The 13,202-nt window shown below is 62.4% G+C and overlaps 1 long non-coding RNA gene across 1 annotated transcript; it reads left to right on the forward strand.

Annotated features, from left to right (window-relative positions):
- The first annotated feature begins 224 nt into the window (after positions 1-224).
- On the forward strand, positions 225-8,077 carry LOC123017345. Its single transcript, XR_006413583.1, has 3 exons — positions 225-553; positions 1,315-1,382; positions 7,875-8,077. It is a non-coding gene; the product is annotated as an uncharacterized LOC123017345 (long non-coding RNA).
- Positions 8,078-13,202: the final 5,125 nt, after the last annotated feature.

The following is a 13,202-nucleotide window of genomic DNA, read 5'->3' on the forward strand; positions in this document are numbered from 1 at the left end:
TCTTCCGCCGCCGGGCCGCTATCGCGGAGCCGGGCGGCGGAACGCCCTGCGCGCCGGCCCCTCCTTCCTCTCCGCGGCTCCGGCGTGAGAAGCCCGCCCGGAGACGCGGGCCGCCCGCCCCCCCGGCCGGCTGCAGAAGGCCCCTCTCCTCCGCCCTCTCGGCGACCCAGCGGCCTGCCCGCGGCGAACTGCCCGGCCCGGTCTCGGGGAGCGCCCGCGGAAGCGCGCAGGCCCAGCTCGCGGCCTGGCGGGACGACGGCCGACCGGCTTTCCCGGGCCGTGGCAGAAGGTGGCCCGGCGGGTGGCGGGGCCCACAGGCAGACGGGTTTTGCTTTGGAACAAGCCAGCGAAGGTGAAGAGGACCTGAAGCTGGCGGTGGCCCCAGCACCTATTCCAGCATCGTGCAGCCGCTCGAGTGGAAAGTCCGCTGACCGGCCTCGGGGGCAGGAGGCACCGCCCCTCCCAGCTTGTGTCCCTCAGCGCCTGGTGCACGGAGGAAAACTGACTTGGGGTGAAGTCCCACCGTGTTCAGCCAGATTTGGCTGCCAAGATGGTGTGTACAAAACTTCCCCATCGTGTCCAGTGTGCCTTGGCGTTTGTATAAAACAGGCACACGGGGCAGATTCACTTCTGTGGATGGCGTGAAACCATGGAATGCACTGGAGCATCGGCTGGGTGGTTGGACGTGGTGCTCTCTTGCGACCATGGAATCCTAGAACGGGAGAGCTGGAAGGGACCACGGAGGCCACCGGGTCCAACCCCTGCTGTTGCAGGACACACATTAATTACACCCTCCCACGCAGAGGGCGGTCCAGAAGGGTCCCCAGCTCAGGCAGCGCAGAGTTTTGGCAGATGGTGTCCGATGGCATACCTTGAACACTGCCTTTGTCAGCCACTTTGAGTGTAACTTTTATGGGAAACCAGCAGGCCAATAATCTGGGGCACCTCCCTCTGCAAGTTTAGACGGCAGGCCCCGTGTGTGTGTGTGCCACGCCAGCAGATTCCAGGTCAGACTGCTAGGCAGGGCTGACTCACCCCTGCCTCCCCCCATGCTCACTGGGCCGGCTGGCCTTGGTGAGGGAGGCTCACGGTGCCGCGGGGCCGAGGGAGGGCTGCTGCTGGTCCTGGGCAGGCTGGAAAGGGGCTGGGGACATGTGGAGAGCTGGCTGGGTTCTAAGGAAACGGAGTGTTTTAAAAACATGGACTCCTGCACAGAAGCAACAGGAGCACCCTCCCCCGTTCAAAGCATGAAGAGGAAAAGCAGGCAAAGTTGTTTGTTTGTTCCATTTAATTTATTGCATTTTTCCTTTGAAGGAACTCCAGGCGGCTCACGCGATTGCTTCCTGTTCTCAGTCTTATGCCCACAACAACCACCCTGTGAGGTAGGTTGGGCTGAGAGTCTGTGACTGGCTCAAGGTCACCCCGTTGGCTCCATGGCTGAGCGGGGACTCAGACCCGGATCACCAGCGCCTCCCTCCCCCACTCTTAACTGCTCCACCACGCTGACTCTCAGATGGCTTGGGGGCATCGTGGCAGCCGAAGCACCTGTGGCGTGGTTGCCCTTGCCCCACATGCTTGGGGGTGGGAGGCTGGGCGGGGCCTGCCTGCCTGCCTGCCTGCGCCCATGGCCTGGCCGTGTGGAGGCAGCGGCTGGCCAAACCGCCTGTGTGTCCAGGCAGCAGCCCTGGCCTGAGTCGCCGCAGAGGAGGGCTGGGCTCGGCTGGGTGTCACGGGGTGGGGCGGACCACAAGGGTCACCTGCCTAGGGCTGGGAACGGCCACCCCACCCCCCCTCAGCTGTCTTCCTCGGCACGTGAGCAAATCAGCTTGCTGTAGACAGAACGTCACACTCTGCTCACGCGGAGCAGGCCAAGGGGCTCATCACCCACAAGAGCACGGCCAGAACTGGCTCTGCCGGGGCGGTGTCACCCTCCCAGCGAGGCCGGGCCCCTCCAGTGGCTCGTGCCGCCTGAGCACCGCCCCCAGGCCTGACCAGAGCTTTCCTGGCCGCAGATAAAGATGCTGCTGCTGGCCGAAATGGGGCAGGAACAGAGCGGGCCCCAGGCTGGGGGGGAGGCAGGCGCGGGGCATGCTCCCCTGCCTGGAGAGCCCTCCCCGAGTTCTCCCGCCGAGGAGCACACAGGACGTCTGTGCACGCTGCCCGCAGAGGGATGCTGGGAGGAGCAGAGCAGAGGGCCCTGCACTGCCTGGGAGGCTCTGGGGCCCAGGGGGCCAGAATCCCCCTTGAAGCACTGCCAGGCTGGGAAAAGCGCCTGGCAGTGGGCGCTGCTAAGCACCCAGCTTCTTTGGCTGGTGGCCAGCTGGGGAACTGAGCAAGCCCTGTGTGTCCCCTGCGGACAAGGGCTCGTCCGCGCTGTCGTGTGAAGCGCTGCACGGGCACTTAGGGTGCCTCCAGAGCCCTTGGCGCCTGAGCGCCGGAGTAATGAGCAGGAAGCCTGTCCCGGGAGGCGCCTGCTGGGCGCGCGTCCGTGTCTGGGGGGCGCTCCATCCGCCCCGTCCTGCAGCTCCCACGGAGGGGTCCCGCGGGAGGGCGCCGGTCTCTGCGGCGAGGCGGGAGCGGGGCCGGGCGGCCCGCGCGGTGAGCGGCGCTCGCCAAGCGGCGGATCTGGTCGCGCCTCTGCCGGGGGCGAGGGGAAAGGCCTGCTGCTCGGGGGCGGGCACATGCAAATCGCGTCGTGCATATTCATGAGAAGGCACCCGGAAGACGCTGCTGCGTGTCGCTGCCTGCTTGGTGTGCCGCCCGCGGCTGCCGCAGCACGGGCCGAGTCGCCCCGGGCGGGACCCCCGGGGGAGCAGCGGGGACGCCGCCCACGTCCTGCGCGCCCGCGCTGGGGGGCCGCTAGGACGGGCAAGTCAGGGCAGCGCCCCCGGCCCCCCCGCCTCCGAAAGGGCGCCGACGAGCTGCGAGCGCTCCGAGCTTCCTCCGGCGGGCGCCGCGCGGCTGGGACGGGCGGGGCGGGGCGGGGCGGGGCCTGCGGGGGGCTGGGGGGCGCGTGGCGCGGCGCTCGGGAGCCCGACGAGCCCCGGGACCCGAGCGCCCCGGCAGCCCCTGGCGGGTCCGGGGCCGCGGCCGTTTAGAGGCGCGCTGCGTGCCTAGGCAAGGCCTGGACGGCCGCTAACCCCGGGGACCCGCTATCCGCCACGGGCAAAGGCTGTCGGCTGCATTTGCAATGGGATTAAAAGGATTTGGGAATACATCGAGCCCAGCCTCTGGGTGGCTCCTCCGCCTGCTGTTGGAGGGAACGGCTGGGCTGGGCTGGGCTGGGCCCGGAGAAGTGCGGCCTATCCATAAGTGGAACTGGGCTTTGGGCTGGCCCGTGCCCCCCATTTCCACGACCCCCCTCACCTGTCCTGCCCTGCCCTGCCCTGGCTTTGCTGTCCCTCGCAGAGTGGGCCCTGCTTGCTCCAGAAGTGGGGCGCCCTCGGTCCGCAGCCAACTCTCGCTGCTGGTCCCCCTGCAACCCCCACGAGGGTGGGCGGGGGGGACCGTGTGCCTGGCCCGAGGTGCTTGGGGGTCCTCGGGATGTGGCCCCAGAGCCCCAGACAGAAACGTGTGGGCACAGCGTTCTGCCCCCACGGGACACTCCCTGCCCTTGTGCTCGCGGGGGCGGGGGAGCAGTGGGTGGGAAGCAGCCCCAAAGGCAGGGACAGGCAGAGGCGAAGAGGGGTTACATCACCCCAATCCACCCCTTTGTGTGTGCCATCTCCATACGGGCAGAGCCCAATTCCACAACCCCAGCCTGTATTGGGTATTTCAGCAAAGAACTCTGGGGAACGATTCTCAGACTGGGCAACAAACACAGGTTCATAGCTGATTCCCTGGCAGAAGACAGGCAGACGATTCAAGGTGACCTTGGCAGGTTGGAGCCCTGCTCCAAAAGCCACCGAATGAAACTCGGTGGGGACAAATGCCAAGGAAAGGGAAGCCACGTGCATTGCTCCAGGGGGGCATGGTGGGCAGTGCTTAGCTCAAGGGTACTGCCAGTGAGAAGGGTCTTGGAAGGCTGGATATGCGTCATGTGACATGGCTGCAAAGAGCAAATGCAATTTTGGGCTGCATTACTAGAAGTACCTCTTCCAGATCCTGCAAAGTGCCAGTTCCCTTGACTCGGCACGGTTTCTGCGTCATCCGAGGCCCCGTGTGCAGTGCGCTGTTCATTGCTGTGCCCAGTGCGCTGCTCTGGCAGTCCTCGAGAGGCTGCCACACAGAGGAAGGCCAGGGTCTCCTCAGTCATCCCGGAGGCAGGACACAGAAAAACGGGCTCAGATTCCAGGCAGCCAGTTCTGGCCGACCATCAGGACGACGCTGCTGACCGTCAGAGCAGTCTGGCAACGGAAGCCCTGAGCTGGGGGCCGGGGGCTCCCTCACACGGGAGGCATTCAGGGGGCAGCTGGGCAGCCCTCTGGGAGGGATGGCCTGCTCGGCATCCTGCCCTGGTCAGGGGGTTGGGCCCCATGGCCCTTCCCCACTCTGCTGTTCTGTGATGCCATGCATAGACCACCTCCTTGCCGTATGTCCTCACAAGAGCCCTGTGAGGTAGCTCAAGCCGAGCCAATGGCCAGCGCCACGTCTCCAGTGAGCTCTGCAGCCAAGGGGGGCCTAGAAGGGGGACTGCCAAACCCCAACCCAGCACTCCCCCGTGACCCCACACTGGCTCTCACTTCCAGCATGGCGCCACCTGGAGCACCCCGGCCATTTGGCCGGAGCCCCGCTTGGGCAGGAAGGGCCCCCCCTGCTGCACACACACCGGGCTCCTCTGAGGAGCAGAAGCCCTTCCCTCGGGAGCCCTGGCTGGCTCCCTTTCTTCCACCATTCAGCTCGCCCTCCCGCTGCACAGGTGAGGGGGCCGGGGGGGGGGGCGCCTGTGCCCAGAACCCTGCAGCCACCTGGGGGAATGCCAGTGCGTGTGTTAGCCCCCCCCCCCGAGGATGGGACTGGTGCAACGTCTCTGCTTCCTGGCTCTGACGTGGCTCTTCCCCCCTTTGCTTGGCGAGAGGCCTGCTTCTTCCCCCCCCCCCCACCCTGCAAGGAAGGGGGCGCTTTGCACACCCACGTTTGCACACTGGCGTTCTCAGGAAAGAGCCCGCCTGCAGCTCCTGGCGCAGGCCGGGTCGCGAGTGCTGGCGGGGGCGACCCATGCCTGCTCGGTCAGAGGCAGGTTCCTGGTTCTGCCCCGTGGAGAAGCCCCTTCCCGCCCTGCTTGGCGGCGCTGGGACCCTCGGCGGGAGAGGCAGCCTCCCCTCGCTCCCAAGTGTCCCCGCCAGGTGGCAGCCTGCCCCCGCACCAGGGCCCCGCCGCCCCCCTCCCCTCCCCCCCCCGTTGGCGCCTTCCCCCGCGCTGCCGTTGCCCAGCTCCGAAAGAGCCGCGGAGGAGCTGCGGAGAATCCCAGCAAAGGCGAGAGGGACGTGGCTGCCGCGGGGAACGGCAGGCTGCCGCGGGCGGTGGGCCCGCCGAAGAGGCAGCGCGAAGGGCCGCGGCCGTCTTCGCTCGCACGGCCGGGAGGGTTTTGCAGGCAGGGCGGGGCTGCCGCTGCTGGCGCACGGCTCCCCCTGTCGGCTGCAGGCCAGAAATAGGGGCGCACCCTCCCCGCCCCCCCCCCCCCCCGGCCCCTCGAAGGCCTTCCTCTGTGCCTGGCAGACAGCCCTGGAGCACAGGGCCTGGGCATGGCGGGCGCCCCCGACTGGACCGTGTGAGCCAGCTTTGGTGGCTGGATTCGGTCGCACGGGCGCAAACCATGAAGCGGAGCATGAAAGGGCGGGTAAAGGAGTCGCAGTGCCACAGAGGCCCCCGTGTCTTTATGCTGCCGGTGTGAACGGCACGGCTGAGGAGCACCCTGGAAAAACGGCACCAAACAACCCGTTTAGTGGAGGCAACAGGCTGCTCAGGCCAGCTGGACCCCCAGCGGCCCCTGTTTTATGGGACAAAGCAGAATCCCAAAACACACAGCAAGCCTTCAACGTGCAGAAAAATTAGAAAGGGCCCAGGGGGGGGGGGGGGGCAACAAAAACGATGCAGCGTTGGAAGCACTGCCCTGTGAGGAGAGACAGAGGGAACAGGGCATGCTCAGCCTTGAGAAGAGAAGGCTGAGGGGGGACATGAGATCCCTCCAGAAGGACCTCCAAGGCCGCCACAAAGAGGAAGGCCAAGATCTCTCTCTTCTCGCTGATGCCAGAGTGCAGGCCTCGGAATAATCAAGTCAAGTTGCAGCAGCCCAGATTCAGGCTAGATATCAGGAAAAGCTTCCTCACCGTCAGAGCAACACGGCAGTGGGACCAGCTGCCTGGGGAGGAGGCGGGCTCTCCCACACTGGGGGCATCCAAGGCGAAACTGGGCGTCCCCCTGAGCGGGATGGTGTGGCTTGGTGTCCTGCAGTGCTGGTTCCCCGATCCTTGGTTGTTTCGCTCCACTGCCTGGGTTGGTTGGCTGGTTGCTCTGCCTCGCCTCTGTGGCTCGTGGGCCCCTGGCTCGGGTGGGTGGTGTAACGTGGTGTCCTGCAACAGCAGGGGGTTCGACCTGATGGCCTTCATGGCCCCTTCCAGTTCTGCCATTCTAGGATTGTGTGAGCTTGCCTGTAACTCTTGTAGGCTGAGATGCGTGCATGGATGCGTGTGGATGCATGCGCTGGGGCAGGGGGCAAACTGCCTGGACGGGGAAGCCACAGGCGATGCGTCGGGTCCCTCGTGGAGGTCTAGGCACACGAGTGCAAAAGAGCAAGAAGGGAGACCCTGCAGGATCGTGCTCTTGGCCCCCAAATACCGGTGGGCTCTCACGGGCCGCCTGAGAGTGAGCCAGGCCTTGCTGTGCCTCCAGACCATCTGCAGCACCCCTGCAACATTTCTGCTACGACACGGCAGACGCTCCAGGCGGGGGTGCTGCTGCTCCAGGACTGCCGTGCGTGGGGCCCCCATCCCGTCCGGAGACTCTGCAAGAAGCTTGGCCTGCCTGTGCTGGGGGGTAGTCCGGCTCACTCCCTGCCCTGCCTGGCCTCGGCCACCTCGGCCGGCCTGGGGCCCTCCCACCAGCCTCTGCTCCAGCTCAGCTCCACCCTGACATGGGGGGGGAGGCCCCAACAGCCCCCATCTGTGCTCTGCAGGAACAATTCCTGGGGTGAGTTATCGGGCACGCAGAAGGGCCATTGCAAACGCTGCTTTCCTGCCCTTCCGCTCCCTGGTGGGGGGCAGCTCCCACCCCCTAGAATTCCTCCTTGGGTACCCAGCGCTCCTCTGTGGGGGGATGGGACCGGCTGGACAACCCAAGGCCGGGCATCCCACTTTTAGTGAGGGGAGCGGAGCGGAGCCCCCGCGACTGGTGCTCCTCTCACTCCTTCCCCGCCTCCGAGAGCCAGGAAGGCAGCAGCGTGTTCAGACGTCCAAGGCCGGTGCCTGATGGCACCATGGAGACCGTCCTGGTGCTATGGCAACTGGTGGCCATCTCAGGCAACCTTGGGAGCAGGGGATGAACGAGGGGATGTGGCTGGCGAGCCACATTGCAAGGGAGAGGCGGTCCCTGACACGGTGCTTCCCCAGTGCTCTGGGCGGGGGGCCAGAGTGAGCCAGGCCTTGGGGAGCCCCCGGGGCAGGATCCTGCCGCCTGGCGTGGCGGCCGTGGCTGGTGGGAAGCCACGGCTGTCCGTTGGGAGCATCTCTGCAGAGATGTGCAGTGGCAGAATTTGCTAAATGTGCTTTTCGCCTCATCTGCTTTCCTCCTTCCTTTTCTCCTTCCTTTTATTAATTAATTAATTAATTAAAAAATTTCTATGCCGCCCCTTGCCGAAGCCTCGGGGCGGCTCACAACATTGAATAAAATACACAATAAATTAAAACAATAACTTCTTATCAATTCTTATCCTGCAGAGTCATCGAATCATTGAGCGGGAAGGACCAGAAAGGCCTTCAGGCCCCTCACCCTGCTCAGTGCAGGATGCCAACCTCAACCGTCCCTGGTGGGTGACGGTCCAGCTGCCTCATGAATGCCTCCAGTGTGGGAGAGCCCACCGCCTCCCCAGGACTTTGGTGCCGTTGTCGTCCTGCTCTGTCGGGATATTCCGCCTGGTGTCTGGCCGGAACCTGGCTTCCTGCGACTTGAGCCTGTTGTTCCATGTCCTGATACTGGAATGTATCTCCCCCCTCAGTCTTGTCTCCTGCAGGCTAAACATGCCCAGTCCTCCCAGTCTCTCCCTGCAGGGCTTTGTTTCCAGTCCCCGGATCATCCTTGCTGCCCTCCTCTGATGTTTTGCCCGTTGTTTGGCCTCTTTCTGCAGTGTGGTGCCCAGAATACTCTGGATGGTGCTGAACAGACGGGAGCCTGCGCCTCACCAGATTTGGGAGTGAAGCTTCTGTTAATGCGACCCAGTACATCATTTGCCCTTTATGCAGCCGCATCGCATTGTGGACTCATATTCAGTTTGGGATCCTCAACAATCCCAAGATCCTTCTCGCTCACGGTACTCTTGAGCCAGGTATTCCCCATCTTGGAAACATAGATAGGCTGAGTCAGAAGGGGCCTCCTGAGCCATCTAGGCTGACCCCTGGCTACAGCTGGCTCTGCTCATGACATGCCCACCCTGCCCATGTCATGTAACAATGCATTTGGTTGCTTTTTCCAGGTGCAGAACTTGACATCTGTCCTTGGCATTTTCATTCTGCTGTTTTCAACCATGCGTTCTCACTTAGCAAGATCACCTTGGATCGTCTTTCCATTTTCCCGGATATTAGCTATTTCACACAGTTTTGTGTCGTCTGCAAATCTGGGGATCATTCCTTGGACTTTCTCATCCAAAACATTTATAGAGATGTTGAAGAGCACCGGGCCCAGGACTGAACCCTGCTCAGTTTTGGGCCTCTCGTTACAGGAAGGATATAGCAGGTTAGAGTCAGTGCAGCGAAGGGCCACAAGGCTGGTGGCCGGTTTGCAGGGGATGCCGTATGAGGCGAGACTGAGGGAACTGGGTCTCTTCAGCCTGGAGAAGAGGAGACTCACAGGGGATCTGTTGGCGACATACAGGTGTGTGAGCGGATGTCACATGGAGATGGGTAGAGACCTGTCCTCCCTTGCAGAGGAAGGCAGGACGTGCTCCAACGGAGCAAAGCTCAGGGAGCTAAGGTTCAATTTGGATGCTGGGAAGCACTTCCTGACAGTCAGGACCCCGACGGTGTGGAATGGGCTTCCCCAGAAGGTGGTTGAGGCCCCATCGGTGCGGGTGTTCAAGGACAGGCTGGACATGCACATGGTGGGCATGTCGTGAGCAGAACCAGCTGGTGCCGGAGGTCAGACTAGATGGCCCGGGCGGCCCCTTCTGACTCGCTCTGTTTCTGTGTTTCTATGTACCCCACCTCTCCCCAGTCCGAGAAGGTGCCGTTGATGAGCCCCCTCCGAGTCCAATTCTGCAGCCAGCCAGGGCTCCACCTGATCATTGCTCGATCGAGCCCACTTTTAGCTAGACTGCTGCTCAGAATATCACAGCTCCCTTTGTCCAGAGCTTTGCTGCAGTCAAGATAATGAGCCAGGCATTCCCACCGCCCTCCAGGGAGGTCACCCAATCAACCATGGGAGCGGGTGAGCCTGGTGCTGGGACTGGTCCCCAGTGCGCTTCCCAGCCCTGCCTCGGCTGCCTTCTGCAGTGCATGCCAGCATCCCGTGGGAGTCTTGGGGGGCTAAGAGGATGTGGCGCGTGCTCTGACTGGCGAGAAGTCTCCTGTGGGGCAGCGCACGGCGAGCAGGGCTGCCCACGGCAGGCTAGATGCGCGGGAAGGTGAAGCTCCGCAGCTCCGGAGCAGGCCACTCAGCGGCCGAAGATGGTGCGCTCCCAGTACTTGCTCTCGCTCTTCCCCTGCCAGGATCACTGCCAAACACTCTGGTCCTCGCGCGGCGTTTCCCCCCAGATTACCCAGGCCCGTCCCCGTCCTCGATGAGGCCCTCCCAGTGCTGGTCTTGCGTGCACACAGGCACCTCAGTCCTCCGTCAGGCTCGCGCCTCCCCCTCCTCTCCATTCACCCTGTGGGGGATCAGGGGGTGCCCACCAGGTCCCATGACCTGGGGAGGGGCTGGTGGCCACAGCCGCTGGGGCTGAGTGAGGGGAAGCGGAGGGTAGTGGTGCTGCCTGTGGTGCTGAGCGTGACCGTTTGGCGTGATGTCCCCCCCCCCCTCGTGGCTGCTGCTTGTGCAACTGGGAAGGCGTGTGGGAGGGAGCTTCGGCTCTGTGCTCGAGAGAGGCTTGTGGGGGCCCTCCGGCGCTTCCGCGGCCTTCCCTGGCACCCGACGTGTTGCGTCCTGGGCCTCCCTTTCCCCTGCCCGTGCACGCAGGAGCTGGCCTTTGCTGGAATGTTTGGCTCCGGAACAGGTGGCAGTGCGCCCAGGACCCTGCGGCACCACCGGGCACGAGGCGGCTGGAAGAGGCCGCCCGAGGGCAGGCCGGCTGGCAGGTGGCGGGACTCGCCCCAGGGGTCTCTCCCCTGCCCGGTGTGGTCCAAATCAGGAAAGTGTGCTGCCATCATTGTGGCGTGGCAGCTCAAACACGGCTTGTTGGCCGAGCGCCTCCACGGTGCTCCTCACTGGCAGAGCAAACGAGGACTGGCGAGCTCCATTTCTGGCCGCACAGCCCTTTGCCAGCTGCGACCGCCACTGGGAAGGGCCGCTCGCCTCCCTCACGCGCCCCTGCGGACACGCAGCACCGCCCCGCCTGGGATGCGGCAGCCCTGCTCGCTGGAGGCGCGCACATGCCTGCCCCTGCGAGTTCGCTGCTCGCAGCCACTTCAGACGCCCTCCGCCTTCTCGGGGATCTCCGAATGCGCACATGATGCAGGAAGCCCCACCGGTTCTCCTTTCTGCCAGCACACGGACCAGAGATGAATCCGGGTTGAGCGAAAGGGGCTGCGCTGGAATGTCAGTCCTCTGTTTTCTCCCTGCGCTGCCTGACGCCAGCTTTCTGTCTCCAAGGTGGGGACATCCTTACGTGAGTTTTAATTGAAGGTCCCATGGAAACGAACTGACGTGATGAAGGTGCTGAGTGTTTCCCACCCCCCTCCCCTCCAGCTCTGCCCACCCTGGCTGCAAGGGGGTTTGGGTTGCTCACGCGGTTTTTGGTGAAGGAGAGCCCCTCTCTGCGTGTACTGCACAGCCAGAGCAGCCCAGCGGCTCCAGGGAAGCCCCGTTGCCGGCCCCGGCCGGGTCGAGGATGCCTCCCGGCCCACGCCCTGCGGCTCGTTCCTGCGGCTCTCACAGCCGTGCCCTCCATGGTGGCCACACACGGGGGATTCCTTGCCAATGCGACTCGGACGGCCGCAGCTTCCTGTGTCCCAGGGAGCCGTGAACGATGCTGCACCCGCTAAGGCCAGCTTTCCTGAGCTCCTTTCGACACCCCCCCATCCGCTCAGCCTCCCCCACCCTGCTGGCCAGCGAGGCCAACCGGCGAGCCCGGGAGGCACTGCAGCTGCGGGAGGCCGGCATGCTCAGCCGCTGCGGCTCTAAAACGGCCCCTGCCAGTCGTCCAGACTTGGAGCCCCCGCACGGCGCTGTAAGCACCCCAATAAACCACGGCATGTTGTAGCGTTCCGCTGCCAGTCCCAGCCTTCCACCTTGGCCAGACCTGGACGCACCACAAGCCCCAGGACGCCCCAAAGCCCGCCGAGCCACTGATGAAGGCAGCAGGGCCTCCTCCAAAACCGCCGGCCAAGGAGCCTCGGAGGTTGGTGGAGCAGCTGCCATCCTCATCCAAGGCCCGCGCGGGGCTCAAGCAGCGCCCTTCTGTCCGGCATGGACACGGCTTGTCCGGCCATTGCTGGTTCTGCAGAAAGGGGGTGGCGCGCAGCCCCTCGTTGCTGGGACCTCTGACAGCTGCCCCCCACTGCTGATGGGGCGCGCTTGGGCGGCTTCCGTCCTTGCTCCAGGGCCGTGGTGCCCCCTGGGATGCCAGGTGTGGGTGTGGGAGGGTTTGCCTCGCTGTGTCCCATCCCTCATCCAGGACCAATTTTAAGCCCAGAGCAGCTTATGGACTATGCAGTAATGGCAAAATTAACTGATTATGCAAATAATAATAAAAAAGATTAGTAGGAGCTGTACTATGCAAAACTTACTGTATAACGGGGATAACAACAGTAGAAAATTCCATATATAAATGGAGTGGAATTTTTGAAAATACAGTCATAGACTTATGTTCATGCTAATGTTTTGCTGTTATAGCAAGGAGAATTCTATAAATGGAAGAGAATTTTTGAAAATATTGTTAGAGATTAACTTTTGTGCTGCTGCTTTGTTGTTATAGTAAGTAAAGTTAAAATGAATAGAGCTATTTAAGTACATGATAATTGTGGCTAGAGTTAAATTTGCCCTAAAATGGTAAGCAAAAGGAAACTCATGTATAGAAGATTGCAAAGATATGCTAGCGCTTAAGCAGCAGTGATAAGACAGATTGACTATATAAAAAGCTAGCTAGCCAGAGAAATTATTGGCAAGTGCAAGGGAATGAAATTCTGGGGGAAAGTGTTGGAGGGTGATGTTTGTGGCAAGGCTTCATTATTTTGGAAGGATGAGTCATGGGGAATAAAGAATAAACTGAAGAACTCCGAATTAGAAGACATTTCAGTCAATTTTAACTAAGTGCAAAAAATGTGATTGGGTACAGAGGATAATGATTCCCGACTTTCAGCTATTATTATTTTTACCTGATGTTCTTTGTAGTATTTTTGAGATCCCTTGGGGTTTCTCTGCTACATTTCTTACTTTTATATTTTCTCTTTTTTCACAAACTGTACTGTTATTTAAATAATAAAAAATAGAAAAACCAGAGAGCTCTCAACAAGCGGCTTTGCAGCTCACAGGAGCTTTTGGGATGGGCAAGAGCTGACGGGGGCCGTGTGATGTGAGGGTGTGGGGTCGGGACCTGGCGGCCCGGCCCCGCTCATGTGCGGAGGGCCCCAAGTTGGGTCTGCAGGCAGGACCGCAGTCGGGACCCCGGCCTGAGCCCCCAAGAGCCGCTGCTGCTGTGGGAGTAGTCCTATTCTGGGAAGGCGGGACTCTGGCTGCCCTGCCTTGCCCCCCTCCCCCCCCCCGCAACCCTGCAGGGATTTCCGTCCAGGGGCCTCCTAGGGGAGCCCCCGGAGGCGCAACCAGATGCTGCTGCAAAAGGCAATGAGTCCGTCGATGAAAGCGGAGCTCAGAATTAAAGCAGCGACCAAAGACGTGAG

The sequence above is a fragment of the Varanus komodoensis genome, unplaced genomic scaffold, assembly GCF_004798865.1.
Source record: "Varanus komodoensis strain SLA01 unplaced genomic scaffold, ASM479886v1 scaffold91, whole genome shotgun sequence".
Lineage (NCBI taxonomy): Eukaryota > Metazoa > Chordata > Lepidosauria > Squamata > Varanidae > Varanus > Varanus komodoensis.